This window comes from Elephas maximus, chromosome 12 (genome assembly GCF_024166365.1).
Source record: "Elephas maximus indicus isolate mEleMax1 chromosome 12, mEleMax1 primary haplotype, whole genome shotgun sequence".
Taxonomy (NCBI): Eukaryota; Metazoa; Chordata; class Mammalia; order Proboscidea; family Elephantidae; genus Elephas; species Elephas maximus.
The window spans coordinates 7078278-7094749 of NC_064830.1; positions in this window are offsets into that span (position 1 = coordinate 7078278).

The window sequence follows — 16472 nt, forward strand, 5'->3', positions numbered from 1 at the left end:
GCGGGACCACCCAAAGCCAAGGGAACAGAGTTGCCATCCCAGTCCCTCTAGAATGTGGAGCTGAAGCCCACAGCTGAGGGGCCTCCACCCAGAAACCAAAGGACATGGCCAACGCCCAGAGTATGGAGAGCAGGACCATTGCCTAGATGGCCTCAGAAAAGAGAAAATTATTTTCAAGTCTTGAGAGCTAATGTAATTTGTTTTGCTGGATTTTGGACTCATTTGGTGCCAGTTATCCCTTCTATCCTTCCAGTTTCTCACACTTGTAATGGAAATGTCTACCTTGTACCTGTTTCATCATTGTACTTTGGAAACAGATAACTTATAGTCTAGATTTCTCAGGGTCACAGATGAAGAGGAATTTTGCCCCAGGATGGAATATGCCTGAAGTCTCACCCATGTTTGATTTAGATGATTCAGAAGGTGAGGTTTTGGATTTGGAGTTGCTTTAATACTTTCAGATGGGTGTCATGGAGTGGATGTGGATGTGGCAAGGACATGAATTTTGGGGGGCCAAAGGGTGAAATGTTATGGATTGAATTGTATCCCCCCAAAATATGGATTGTAAATCCTAACCTCTGCCTGTGGTTATAATCCCATTTGTGAATGGGTTGTGTTTGTTACGTTAATGAGGCAGGATTAGGCATGTCAGTGAGGATTATGTTATGTTTATTATGTTAATGAGGCAGGATTATAGTCAATCTCTTTTGAGATATAAAAGAGATTAAACAAGCAAGTGAGAGAAGCAGAGATGGGGGAAGAGAGATGCCAAGCTGAGTGAAGATCTCCCAGGAACAGGAGCTCAAAGAAACAAGGACTTTCTTCGAAGCCAATGGAGACAGAAAGCCTTCCCCTAGAGCTGGCACCCCAAATTCAGATTTTAGTCTTCTAAGCTGTGAGAAAATAAATTTCTCTTTGTTAAAGCCACCCACTTGTGGTATTTCTGTTATAGCAGCAGTAGATATCTAAGACAGAATTTTGAATCTTGGTAGAGAAGAGTAAAGCAAATTTGGAGCTTTAAATCCTCCTGTGTCTAAATTCGGAGCCCTGGTGACCTAACAGTAAAGAGCTTGGCCGCTAACCAAAAGGTCAGCAGTTCAAATCCACCAGCTGCTTCTTGGAAACCCTATGGGGCAGTTCTACTTTGTCCTTTAGGGTCGCTGTGAGTCAGAATCAACTCGATGGCAATGAGTTTGTTTGGTTTTATGTCCAAATACATCAGTTCCATAAAATGTTGTCTATGTTTATGGAGGTATGCAGTAATTCAGGCCAGTATTTTTCAAAATGGTACACAGTTACACAGAAAATCCTGTTATCAATAAAGACATTTGGATAAATTTGAAAAATCATCCTGCTAGGCTTTAAATATTTGCACCTGTATGCAAACATCCCTGAACACACCAATTGGAACTAATCCACTAAAACTTATTGAAAAAGATTATAGGCAGGAGAATACTCTTTGTATAAAAGTAAGGAATAATGGTAGAGCTGTTCTCTATTATGCCCTACAGAAAATTAGACACCCGCTATTTTGTGTATGAATTCACTGTCATTTTGCAATTGTTAAATTCCTTCTTTCATTTTCACCTCTGAAATGCAGTTTTTTTTCCCCAGTCTTCAACGTATAAAATAACTGTTATTTCAATCACTTGTAGGAGAGCCCTCTTCTTTCCAATGTTTTCAAAATGTAAAACATAAAGCTTAATTTGCTGTGGTTCTGTGTTTAAGATTCACTTTAATAGCAGCAGGGGCAGGCCAGTAACTGTGGGACACAATCTCAAACAGATGAATCAGCTTCACACTGGGACTGAATGGAAGGGAAAATCAATTGGCTGGCTTCCCAACTTCATATTTGGGATTAATTAAGAAACCCATTTATTCCAGATGTCTATTTTATTTCTTTTTGCTTCATCTTTCTCTTATTTTTTTGACCTCAGGTGCAGAAAATTGTGGTAATCTTACTTCTCAGCTCATGACTTTTTTGTATCCATCATGTATCCATGAAGGTCATCTCTCCTTTTTTTTTCCCTGTCATCCCCATACTCCTCCCATATCACTCCCCTGGAAGGGACTATCCATTGTATGTGTGTATTCCCATGTATATGTTAGTGTTGTTAGTTACTCTCAAGTCATGGTGACCCCTGGTACAACAGAACAAAACGTAGCTGGACCTGCGCCATCTTCATGGTTGTTGCTATGTTTGGATCCATTGTTGTGACTGTTATACATAAAAAAAAAAAAAAAATACATACACACACGTAAATATGTATGTCTTCATTAAAACATGTAATATTGTTTTATGTGTGTGTGCTTTAAATTTTCATAGTGTTGTGCTGTGGTCCTCATTTCATTTCTCATTTTTCTTAATACATTGTTTTTTGCTGTTTATACAGCTACACTGAGGGTTCTAACTGCTGTGTGGTAGTTCATAGTTTATATTTACCACGTTTAACCCACTGATTCTTGGAGGAATCTAATTGTCTCCCAATGGCCATTCCCCCCTTCCTCCTTTTAGTAATCCATTCGTTAATCTTTAATTGGGCACTTGGCAGCCCATAAAGTCTCCCTTGCAGCTGGGGTAGCCATGTAACTAGGTTCTGGCCAGTCAGGTTGTTAAAGGATGTGAAGGTCATGACTTCCAGGCCATGCCCTCCAACTGCTTGTCTCTACGTTCTCCTGTCCTTCTTCCCTGGTGCTGGAACAACGATGTGGTCCTGCTGAGATAACTTCAACCTTGCCGATGACGGAGATATTAGGGGATAGCAGAAAAGATTGAAAGACTCGAATTCCATCTGGCCTCTTGAGTACAAATTTCATCTGCCCTGGAACCCCTATGACTTCTGAGTTTACCTGGGAATAAAAAACAAAACAAACAAGCAAAAAAACTCTACTGAAGCAGCCAAATCATTATCCTAACAAATACAACTCCCCTAGGGAAGACACTAAGGACCCTGGTAGAACATCAGTTAAGCGTTCAGCTGCTAACTGAAAGGTCAGCGGTTCGAACCCACCAGTGGCTCCATGTGAGAGACCTAGCACTCTGCTCCCGTAAGTATTACAACATAGGAAACCCTATAGGGCAGTTCTATTCTGTTCTATAGGGTCGCTATGATTCGGAATTGACTCGATGGCACACAACAACAACAACAACAACAGGATGACACTCTGATAAACAAATGACATCATAATGAACATCCTTATAAATATCTAACTGTGAAACAATTTGAAAATGTTTCTGAGATTTACCCTTAAATAGTGGGATGGCTTAATTTCATTAGGTACTGCCAGATTGCTTTCCAGAGTGCCTACAGCAGCAATGAAGGTTCCCACCTCCCTGTATTTTTCCTTCCCACTTAGCATACCCACTTTTCTATATATTTTTTGACATTCTGATGGATGCTATCTCACTGTTTTATTTTGTTATGATTTATCTGTTTGCTGGTGAGTTTGAGCAAGTATTCTTATACTAGCTTGCCTCTGAGTCTTCCCCGTTGAGATATGCTCATGCATGTCGTTTTCTTATATTCTGTAGGGTTTCCTGTTTTTCTTGCTAGCCTGCAGGAGTTCCTTGTATATTCTGAATGCAGATCCCTTGTCTATTTTAGGCACTGCAAAGATCTTTCTCCAGACCTTCAGCTTCCTGTTAATTGCATTTATTGTGTCCTTACTGAACAGAAATGGTAATTACTATGTATATTTACTTACCGGTATTTTTCCTAATAATCTAAACTCTTGGTTTTGGTAAAATACTCATTCCCTATTCCTAGATCTAAAAGATTTGCATTTTCTTCTTTTTATAGTTTTAACTTTTACATTTGAGTATTTAATCCAGTGAAAGTCCACATTTAATATGACAAAACTAGGATCCAACTTCATTTTTTTCTCAACCCTAAACCTAAAAAAAAAAATCTGTCTTTTCCGTACTGATTTTAGTATGTCATCTTTATTAAATACTGAGTCTCCTGTTTAATTATAGATCCATTTCTGAACCCTATTTTCTTTCATTGGTCTATTTGATTCCTCCTAAAGCAGTACCATGCCTCTTTTATTAATATCCTTTTGGTTATCAGCCGGGGTCTTAACCACTGCGCCGCTAGGGCTCTGGGTTTATTAATATGGCTTTGTATCATGTCTTCATATGAGGCAGGAAGATTCCCCCATTTGCTTCTATATTTTAAAACTGATTTGACTACTTACGTCAGGAGCCCTGGTTGCGCAGTGGTTAAGCATTTGGCTGCTAACCAAGAGACTGGCAGTTCGAATCCACCAGCCACTCCTTGGAAACTCTATGGAGCAGTCCTACTCTGTCCTGTAGGGTCACTATGAGTCGGAATCACCTTGACCACAATGGGTTTTTATTCATGTGTATTTGTTTCTCCGCACGAATTTCAATTTTGTTTTTTAGTTTATCTGAAATTCCAGATGAGATTTTTATTTACATTGCAAAGACTGTGTTTGAGCAGCACTGACATCTTTACAATGCCAAATCATCCCATCCCCAAAAGATGAATCTCTCCGTTTGTTGCCATCTTCTTTTTTTGTTCTTTACTAGAGTTAAAATTTTTCCCCCATGAAAGCCTGGTATACTCTTTCTCAGGTTAATTCTTGATTTCTCTTTCATTAGACATTCATTTCTTTCACGTGTATTTTTTGAGCGTTTTTCACTATTCTAAGCAGTAATGATGAAAATAGATGACATCCTAGGCCTCATGGAGGTAATGTTCTGTGAGTACATGGAATATAAAGCGATTCTACGATTGTATATATGTTATGGGGAGCCTGGGTGGCACAGGCTGTTTGCAATCAGCTGCTAACCTAAAGGTTGGTGATTTGAACCCACCCTGAAGCTCTGCAGAAGAAAGACCTGAAGCACTGCTTTTGTAAAGGTTAAAAACAAAACAAAACATGGAGCAGTTCTACTCTGTAACACAGGGGGTTGTCACTAGTTGGGTCCGACCTAACAGCAGCCAACCACAATGAAAAAACTGTGTAATTATAAGGGGAGAGTCCAGTGTCTATTGGTATTGTAAATGGTATCTTATACACTATAATATTTTCTGGTTGGCTATTGCTGCAGCAGAGAAATACTGATTTTTGTAAGCTGGTCTTGTATCTGACAACCTTGTGGAATTTCCTGTTAGTCCTAAAACTTTGTTGATCATATGGAGGTCCTGTGTAGATGATCGTATCAGCTGGATATCATAATAGTTTATCTCATTCTTTCAATCCTTACGCTTATTATTCTATTTTCATATTTTATACCTTTGGCCAGAACATCGAGTGTTATATTAAACACTAACAATGATCTTAGACATTCTTATTTTGTTCCTGATCTTAATAGGAATTAAGTTTTATCCATTGAGTATGATGTCTATTATAAGTTTTAGATATATTGCCTTTTTCACGGTGGCAAATTTCCTTCTAGTATTTCTTTTTTGAAACTCTTTTTCATAGATAAGGGTTAAATTTCATTAAATGAATTTTCAACATCTGTTGAGAGCAAAATTTGATTATTCTCCTTTAATCTACCGTGTAGTATGTTGGTTTAAGAACAATGGCCACAAATTGTTTGACAATCTTCCCATCAAAAGGTGGGGTCTTTGTCTTCTCCCCTTAAATCTGGGAAGGCTTATGATTTCTTTGACCAATAATATACTTTGGAAGTGATGACGTGTGACTTTGAAGATGAGATCAAAAAAGATTATGCAGCTTCCACCTGGGATTCTTGGGTTACTCTGGGGGAAGCTGGCTACCGTGCAAGAGATCTGACTACCCTGAGATGGCTGTGCTCAGAGGCCATGTGTAGGCACTTGGGTTCACAGCACCAGCCGAGCTCCCAGCCGCCAGCCAGCATCAGCCTCCAGCAGTGTGAGTGAGCCATCTTGGACCTCCAGCTTCGTCAAGCCTTCAGAATGCTCATAGCTCAGCTGACCTCTGATGGCAACAGCATGAGGGACCTTCATACAAAGACAAAAAACTACCCAGGATTTTCAAATTTCTGACCCACACAATACAGAGCAGTATAAACTGCTGGGTTTAGGGATAGTTTTGTTATGCAGCAATAGTAAATGGAACATGTGGCTAATTTATTGATAGATAATCTAATGTTATCTTTACATTTATAGGATAAACTCTACTTGGTCAAAATGAGTCCACTTCGTGTATCATGTTGGATTTGGATAGCTATATTTATTTACTGTTTTCACATTTGCATTTACCAGTGATATGGGCTGTATTTATTTATTTATTTATTCTGTTCATTTCCATTCTGGAAGTGTGCTGCTCAGATCTCTTTCAAGAGAACTTGCTACAAGAGTAAAGTTGACTGGAGTCCCAGTCTCTACCTCTTTGGATCCACTAATGTATTCTTGTCAAGGATATACATCCCCCTGGCTGTTCCCAGCCAATGACTGAGCATAGTGGGAGAACAAGCTCTGGCCCTTTTCTGCCTGACCTTGTACTTCTCTAACAGGCAGCTTTTGCTCAGGTTTCCCCATTGACCTGACTGAGATTTTCTCACAAAGGCAATGTAGCCTTAGGGTCTTCCTACCTGTCTTAGTTATCTAGTGCTGCTATAACAGAAATACCACAAGTATTTCTGTTTTAACAAACAGAAATTTATTCTCTCACAGGTTAGGAAGCTAGAAGTCTGAATTCAGGGCACCAGCTCCAGGGAAGTCTTTCCTTCTCTGTTGGCTCTGGAGGAAGGTTGTTGTCTTCAATCTTCCCTGGTCGAGGAGATTCTCAGGACAAGGACCCTGGGTCCAAAGGACACGCTGTTCTCCTGGCTCTTTTTTCTTGAATGGCTTGAGGTTCCCTTGTGTCCCTGCTCACTTCTGTCTTATATCTCAAGAGACTGACTTAAGATACAACCTAATCTCGTAGATTGGGTTCTGCCTCATTAACATAACTGCTGCTGCTCCCACCTCATTAACATCATAGAGGTAGGATTTACAACATAGAAAAATCACATCTGATGGCAAAAATGGTAGACAATCACACAATACTGGGAATCATGGACTAGCCAAGTTGACACACATTTTGGGGGGAACACAATCCAATCCATAACACTACCCAATGTTCGTTTCCTTTCACAGGTGTCAGACCTACACTGTGGTCCAAAGCCTCCTTGTTATTCCTGCTCTCTCCCCTTCATCCTTTGCAGATGGTCCCGCCAGTAAGCCTCTTGTGTTTCTAGTGTCTGCTTCTCAGAGGACCTAAACTGACACAGTGACTTAAAGTGACTCTAGGACTTTTTATTATTTGCAGTGAGCAGATAATCATGAGATTGCCTGACATTTTATCATGGAAAAAAGGAAAAATGTCCCCCACAGAATAAATTTAAAGGCACACTGGCAGATAAAAATAAATACAATTTTTAATGCTATCTTATGAGTTCTACTAATGTAATATACTAATAGGAAGCTTTAAATTAGGGGCAGGGACTTTTTTTTTTTAATGCTATTTGAGACCATTGGTTTTTAAAAAACAAAGGTAAGGATTCATATAACAGAAAGTAACTTGAGTTGGGTTATCTCCTGTAAATAAAATTGTGGTATAGTCAACCGAACTGCTTTTCTCAAGAAAAATCCTTTAAGGAGCTCTGGTAGTACAATGGTTAAGTGCTGGGCTAGTCACCGAAAGGTTGTCAGTTTGAACCCACCAGCCATTCCATGAAAGAAAAGACCTGGTGATCTGCTCCCTTAAAGATTACAGCTTGGGTGGAGGGACCTAACTACCATCAAGAAGAAGAGCCAGGAGCGGAACATGTCCTTTGGACCTGGAGTTCCTGCACTGAGAACTTCTTAGACCCAGAAGACAGAGAGAGTTTTAACACTGGAGACATGGTACGAGATGGTACAAGACGGTGCAAGAAGGCGCAAGATGGCACAAGTGACAAGAACCAGGAGACAGTTTTGAGGTGGCTGTGGTGGGCTTTCTGGTCTATGGAGCGAGACAGCTCCAGAGGCTCGCTGACCCACAGAGTGAGAGAGATGAATGCCTTCAGAGTGGGGTGCCTCCAGGCGCTTGTCAGCAGAGCTGAAGAGTAGTAACACTTGCTAGAGCAGGTGAAGGGCCCTGTGGCAGTAGGCCCGAGGAAAGGGCCTGCCTGTGGGCTTGACTGAGAAGGAGCTGGGAGTTCTCTTTGTTGGAAGCTATTCTGATTGAAGAACTCTATGCTGTCTTCCATGTTGTATTCAGTTATTTCCAAGTTGATCCTTGTCCTGAGTTGTACCCTGTTATCTCTAAGTTGACCCTGATCCTGAACTGTAACCTGTTACTTCCCTAATGAACCCCATAACAAAGAAAAACAAAACAAATTCAGCCTAGGAAACCCTATGTGGAAGTTCTACTCTGTCGTGTAGGGTTGCTATGAGTTGGAATCCACTCAATGAAAACGACAACATGCATCCTTTCAATAGATACAATAAAGACCAGCAATCAAAATTAAGCTGCACAATTTGTCAGTTAGGAGGCAGATGGAGGAGAAAATTTAAGAGGCAGAGGGAAAAGGAGAAAGAGGAAGAAGAGGTGGGAAAGGAAGGGCAAATATGACGGAGGAAGAGAAACTGAGAAGGGGAGGTAACTGAACATTCTCTGTGGTGAGTGTTACTTGGCAATTTCACTTGAGATACACTGAACCCTGGAGATTTCTGATTAGCTCAATATCATTTGTATATCAGGTGAAATCGAACCACGACATCTCCCATGAATATTTTACGTAATTATTGACAAAAAGAAACAGATTTTTAAGAAGGTTATTCAACCTGGCTGTATATTGACCACAGTAAAATTTGCATAAGGAATCCGAGGTCATGAATTTAAATCCTCAGCTGTACTATTTACTAGTAATCTGTGAGGCCATGGAAAATATACTTAACCCTTCAGGACCTTGGTTTCTCACTATAAAATGAAAATATTACTGATGATGCCTCTTTCTGAGGTCAGCTTTGTAGATTAATTCATTCCATGTGTACTGGTGATGCTGGCATGGTTTGTGTTAAATGCTGAAATCGCACAAAGACGTCATAACGAGGCAATTATGAGTGGAGGACGTCTCCACCACCCTGACTTCAAGCATAAGGGAAACTTTCTAGGCGGTTCCCCTTCTAGTTGCTGGAGTTCCATGAACTGTTGGAGGGCCATTTTTAAGTGTGTGTTTTCTCTCATACCTCTCCTATATTTCTTTGTGATCTGTAGTAAAATCATTTCCTGGGTTAGTGCATCTAAATCAACGTAAAGGCAAATGACTGGGAGCTTGGTTTGTCCTTCCAAAGACATTACGTTTCATGAGAGAATGCTCAGAATATTCCCTGCAGGGCCTGCAGCCCATGAAGCCACAGTAAAAGATGACAGATTTACCCTCGGAGAGGAGAAGGAGAAATGCTCCCTCCCTCAAGAAATGTCACGGAGAAGAACGTAGAAAAACATTCTTAGGTTACGTGCCATGTAAATTACAAAACTCCAGATACCATTTATAATAGATGCCAGCAGAAATCTTTTAAAATCCTCACCAAATATCGGAAAATAATGGAAATTACTTGGGGACTTTTGTAGAATTTCCTCAGAAGCAGATGGGGGTTTGAGGGCACAATAAGGAAAAGATTACTTTTTAGCTACAATATTTAAGATATTTAATTTTTAACGAGAATTATTAAAGCATTCGATGTTTGATAAATGATTAAAACATTTTTTCATAATGAAAAATATTATTGAAATAAATCACGCTTATGTTGTTATTTCAGGAGGAATGTTAGAGGGAAGGTTTTTTCAATAACAGGAAAAGCTGTTTTCGAACGAATTCCAATCTGCTAATAGTATTCATGGTATTTTCTGACAACTGAGAAAATATGTGAATCATGTGGTAATAGCAGATTTTAAAAGTCTACAATGAGTCTTTTTTGCAACATGACTTCTTTTTTCCGTTTAGTCTTATACAGGTATCAATTTGAACACCATTTCAAGTCCGTTGTTAAAATGTTCTACATACAAATATCTAACCTGGTGTGAGTTCAAATTGCCAAGGTAATTCCATTGAACTCTTGACCAAACTCTCTTTTTCAGTCATATTCTGCATTTTATAAATTTTATTAAAACCATGAAATTCAAGATTCACTTGATAATCCCTAATCTTCATCACCAATACCATCTTCATTAGAAATAATAGTGGTTGTGAGGATAATAATAATAATAATACAATTATTTTGTTTTCTAGGATCCCTTCCAACTTGAAAAGTCTGTGATCTGGTAATGATTACAATAATCCAGCCCCTTTCTAAAATCAATGCATATAAACTACCGCCAAGAACACTTAGAAGACCTAGGTATGAATTACACGATACACAAGGACAGGTTACTTAAACTTACGGAGACCCAGTTTCCTTGCCTAGAAAATGGAATAATAACAGCACTTGTTAGGATTTTGGTAAGAATTAAATAAGATAACCTATGTAAAATGCTGAGTGTTTAGTAGGCGCTTAATAAATATTCACTGGAGTTGAATTGCTTTGCTACTTTTCTTCTAAACCGAACTTTAACTTTGTATCTGAATGACTTATTTTTCCAGCAAGACTAGAAGGTTTGGAGACTGGGTTCAGGTGTTACACTTCTTTGTAGCCTCCAGAGCGCCTGGTACAGTCTATGCTCATAGCAAGTACTTAGGAAGTAGTTTGCTGAATTAATGTATTGCCTATATTATTGTTGGAGCCCTGGCTGCTCAGTGGTTAAGAGCTTGGCTGCTAACCAAAAGGTCGGCAGTACAAACCCACCAGCCACTCCTTGGAAACCCTGTGGGGGCAGTTCTACCCTGTCCTATAGGGTTGGTATGAGTCGGAATCCACTTGATGGCAAAGGGTAACGAGTATATTCCTGTTAATAGCACACCCCCCCAAACACTGCCTTGTTACTGTTTATCTTTTTGACAAACAGATGTAGATGTTATTGTGGAGAAGCCCAGGGACCCTGATTTATTTCCTGATGGATTGATTTAGCCCTTAGCAGAGAGTGGAATTGTGGACATGCCCTGTTCTCTGGCTGAGCTGTAAGGCCTTCTGTCAGCACTTAAGCCTCACAGATATATGGCATTGTATGGTTTACTCAACCAACTGAGGTTATTATATTCTTAAAATTTTTGGCAGGCATAAGGCTTATGAAAGAATTTGTACCATGAAGAAATACATTTATTTGGGACTGTACATTATTTCACTCTGATATTGCTTTTCTTACCTTGCAGTGGAAAGCATTATCCAAAGCCAAACTTTATTCTGTTTTTTATTCAATGTCAAGTTAAGCAAATTTCTCAATTTTAGCCTGTGTAAGATCTGAAAACTTTTCAGGTTCTTTCCATGTTGTACTTCATAATTTTTTATCTGTGGAGGATTATCCTGAATATAGAAGGTTGCCAAACATAGGAAAGGAAATTCTAATTCCTTCTCTTTTTAATGAGAGCTTTTGAAATGCTATATCGATTTTGCTCCAAGTCATTTTAGCTTGTAATATTGTAAAACTAATTCACGTGAACATTGACTTCCCCTGGTTAACTCTCGTAATAGCTGAAAGTCTTAATTAAGCATCTGCTGAAAAGTAAATGAGTTATAATAATTTTTGATAATGGTTATCACTTTGGAATAGCTAATGCCAAACATTTGGAGGAAGAATTATCATAGCTCCTGCTTTAATTAAATGATAAACATTTCTCCATTCCACTTTATAGTTTGGAGACCATGGGGAAAGTTAAAAATGAGAGCAGCCCATGCAGGAAGAGTCAGATGAACTGTCTCACCGACTTAAAGACTGACGTATGCAAACGCAATCCTACTAAGGAATTCAGATGAACTAGGGGAAAGGAAGCTTGAATTTGGTGATTAGGGTCAAAACCACAGTAAAAAACACCACGAGCTGAAAGCTCTAAATATCCAAAGTTCGTACCAGTGCCCGAGTTAACATGGTCTCCCAACCCTTTCCTGCCAGCATGTCAGTAAATACCCAGAATACTGGGACTAGATGACACAGGGAAGCCACAGACGATAAAATTTCCACTTTGAGGTTTATTGGTAGTTTTCATATGGGACCTATCATGAAGAGAGTGGTTCTAGAATTTCAAGTGGAGAAGTATCGAGTTATCAGGAATACATCTATCTCTCTGTTAACAGTGGAGTACCCTGGAAAAAGGATTCCATGTGTGTTTTTGTAAAGGCTTCATCTCGTGGTAGGAGAGTCTTCCCATCAAAGTTGACTCCGAGGCTCAGCCTAAGGTAACAGAGATGCCTGGTGGGCATTCCTAAGAGACTGATGGCTGTTCACCCACCTCCCTTCACCAACCAGTGGAGCTCAGTCTGCACTCTTCTCTGCTGTTTGCCACTGCAGTCGTCTAAGCCCAACTCAGGCCCTTGGCAAAGAATTTATTTTTCAGACAGAAAAGGAGAGATTACAGTAGAAACAGGCCAATGGGAAGAACAGAATCTTACTATTTTATGGTAACTCTGTGTCTACTTCAGCTCTTGCCTCAAAGAAAGCAGATAATTACTGCGGTGCCCCAGGTTCCTGGCAAGTGTGCAGTATTTGTTAAACACACGGGGAAGTCGGAGCAGGGATTGATTCCAAAAAACATATCTACGTACTATTGATAATTATTAGCAGAAAACAAACCTTGCCCAAATTAATACACACAAGATCCACTTGGTGACTCTTAAGATTTTTTTTTTTTTTTAGGGCAATAGAAAATGCATTTACAGGATAGTGATATGTGTATTATAAAACATATTATGGATACTTGTTTGTCATGTTTTCCTCTTAAGACCAACCATCTGGGAAAAGACTTAACAGACACATAGAAACATGAATACAATGCACAGCCCACTCCTGGAAATGCGTGGAATAGAATTACCTTGCTACAGTGCTCATCAGTGGACCCCAACAAAGAGAAAGACCTAAACATTTTGATTGCAGACATTCACTACAAGGGATGTGGGCTTATATTGGAGGAAGTTAACACTTTCTTTGATGTCTGTTTCAGAAACCACTTTGGATGTTCCTGAATGCTCCTACCTTTAGTCCAGGCACCACTGGAGGGTAATGAGAATAATGAGTTATTTCAACCCTGCATGGGGTTCCATGGAACACCTGGTACAGTCTATGCTGATAGCAAGCACTTAGAAGGTAACTTGCTACCGTGCCCACTTTTTTTTTTTTTTTTTGCTGTGTCTTTTTGTGCCCACACCTCATGCTTCTCAGCCCTTGCCATGACACTTCCCTGATGATGCCAAGACACCGTATCTGGCATATCACAGCAAGCCAGAAGCATGGGGAAGTTAAAATACTTCCCCAACCTTTGAACAATGGGAGACGAGAGCTGGTGGCTAAATTCTGAGTCGGAATCGACTCGACCGCACTGGGTTTGGTTTTGGTTTGGTTCTATCACGAAACACAATTTATGTGGTTTTTCAGAGAACAGTCCAGCAGGATGGAGCAAGCAGTCACACTCAGTAGTGGCCAGCTCAGATCACATCCTCGTATCGGCTCTCCTCGTCCCCGCCTGGTCCTTCACTCTTGCTCCCTGGGGTGGCATTCCCTAATAACAAAAGTCTGTGCCTCAGACTCTGCTTTCTGGGAAACCCGGATCAGATCAATATTTCTCTGATGTTATTTTAAATGGAAAGAACATTCTTGAATCAACGAATATGGGCACTCACAGGTGCTTAGAGATCATTTCTACCAGGTGCATATTCTTTGAATTCCCTTTCAGAAGCCTTCCTAGGAAAAGCTGATCTGGGAAGTCTGAAGGTAACCATATCAGGTATGTTTTCAGATAATTCCTGGGAGGGAGAAACATTGACAAGTTTGGGAGAAAGACTAAAATTGGAAGGGTTCGGTACTGGTCTCGTTCATCATCACTTGGAGCTTCGCTTTCGCTGTCTGGTGCTTAATGAAGGAGAATTGGAAGATGGATATGGAGCCTGGGCCTCAGGAGAGATTCAGTCCCTATTTTCCCAGTCTAGCAGACTCACCTTCTCCAGCCCAACCTAGACTTCCACAACTGATAACCAGTCACCTAGAGATTCTACTACTCCCATGCTCCAAGGCCTAGCCAAATGTTGGGAGGTCCCCAGGCCACCATCCAACAAGCAAAAGTGGTCAGGAATTTGTCTCCTACCCTCAGCTCGGTGCCTACACTGCCTCAGGAGAAACTGAGGTTCCTGGTGTCTGTGCCTCCCTGCTGAATCCCCAAGGTGCGCTACTACACGGCTTGTACATCTGCCCTCATCCCAGGCATTTCCATTTCCCACGATGGGTGTGGAGCTCAGCTTCATACTCTAGCATGAGCAGCTGGGACCGTGCCCTCTCTTGGGGCAAGCCTTCCACAGAACTCCCCACCACCACACACTGCCGCTGGTTTCTGCTTTGTTCCCAAGAACTACCACTCCTTGGATCCCCATGGCTGACCAGAACAGATTCAAATTCAAGATACTGCTTGGACTCCGTGACTAAGGATTCTGAACCCCTCACTTCAGCACTAGGCTGCGTGGCTTAGAACGTCATCCTCTTCTGGACCCTTGCACACTACTCTTACCTGTGAAGTAGAATATTAAGCTGGGGACCTGTGTTGCATGTGCACAAAAGGAAATGAATTCTTCCTCTTTCTTTACAGTCTATGTAAAAAAAAAAAAAAGCCACGTAGGATAACACTGAAGCTGCTACTCATCCTGATACTTTCTTTCGTTCAAAGAGCTCAGGTATTGGCACACATTTTTCTCTTAAACCTTTTTACACCCTAGCGGCCTTGCCTGTGATGTGCGTACACTGATACCCATTTTCCAGGGTTACGAGGATTAAAAAAAATGATGCAGAGAAAAACACTTTGCACCCTGTAAAAGCACCATACAAATTTAGTTCTTTTATTATCATATTGATTTCTATTACAGCTCCAAGGGGAAATGAGGATGTTGTTGTGCTAGGTGCCATCGCGTGGGTCCCGACTCATAGCGACCCTATAGGACAGAGTAGAGCTGCCCCATAGGGTTTCCCAGGAGCAGCTGGTGGATTGGAACTGCCAGCCTATTAGTTAGAAGCCAAACTCCTAACCACTGCGCCACCAGGGCTCCAAAGGGTAGGTGTCATATCAAACTGTAAATCCAGAGTGGTCAGTATGGCATTAAATGGGAAAATAAGTGAAAGCAGAGTCCTTGGGACATAGAAGACGGTCAGTAATGGTAATTTTTATTATTTTACTATTGCTGAGATGGGCCCGCAGAAGGTGTACCTGAGGAATAGTGAATATAATATGTGTGTTTTAACTTGATATGACAGTAATGTGTAAAATATGGTCAGGTGTTATGGATTGAATTGTGTTGTAAATAAGTGTTGTGAATGCTAACCCTTATGGTCATAGCCCCATTTAGTAACGGGTTTTCTTTGTTACGTTAATGAGGCTGTATTAATATAGGGTGTGTCTTAAAAATCAATCTTTTTTGAGATATAAAAGCAAATTAATCAAGCAGGTGAAGATGAGGGGGAGATAGATCCCATGCCACATGAGATCTCCAGGGAATCAGAAACAGAAGCTGAAAATAAAAAAGAACCTTCCCTCAGAGCCAACACAGGGAGAAAGCCTTCCCCTAGAGTTGGCACCCTGAATTTCAACTTCTAGCCTCCTAAATTGGAAGAAAATAAATTTCTGTTTGTTAAAGCCATCCACTTGTGGTATTTCTGTTATAGCAGCACTAGAGAACTGAGACGTAACGTCAAACATGAATCAAGAGAGGGAAGCTGGACACCTTTGAAGATTTATACTCAGTCCCTGGTGTTCACGGCATGCCCAGCAGGACCACATGGGGAAATGCAGGGTGGTCACATGGCAGAGATGGATCGGGACTGTGGGCAACACCAATCTTGTGGTTTTCACAGGAAACACCACAGCGGGAGATCAGGGCATGGAGGGGTTTTACTGATAGGCTAAATTTGAAGCTCGTGCCTTGGGGTTGGGGCTTTACCAAAGGGGAAACTGAGAGCTTCTTATCTGGGTGCAGCAGACCTGGGTGGAGAAGGGGCACTTGGAGTGGATGTGAAAACATGATATTACAGAAGTCAGAAAATGTGGCTTATACAGTGTCTTCAAGAGTCGCAGCTTCTCGTAGGGGAGAAGAAAAAGCTCAAGTTGGGAATATTATTTAGATGAGTGGTCCTCAAGTCCTTCTGTTTCAGCGCCTCTTTTTCATGTTAGATATTTTATAATATACACACAGCAAATTATACACATCATTAAAAAAAATTATTACAATGCCCTAACTACAATGAAAGGAGAAATAAAAAAGACATATAATAAAATAGCATGCATTTCAACATGTAAATGTGTGAGTACAATTATGCTAGAAAACATGATTGATACGTGTGCTTCTGTCTGTAATTGCTGTGAACTCTTCAATGTGGATGGACAAAGATGTGCTCTACCAACCGGCGAGTCAAATTGTACAATT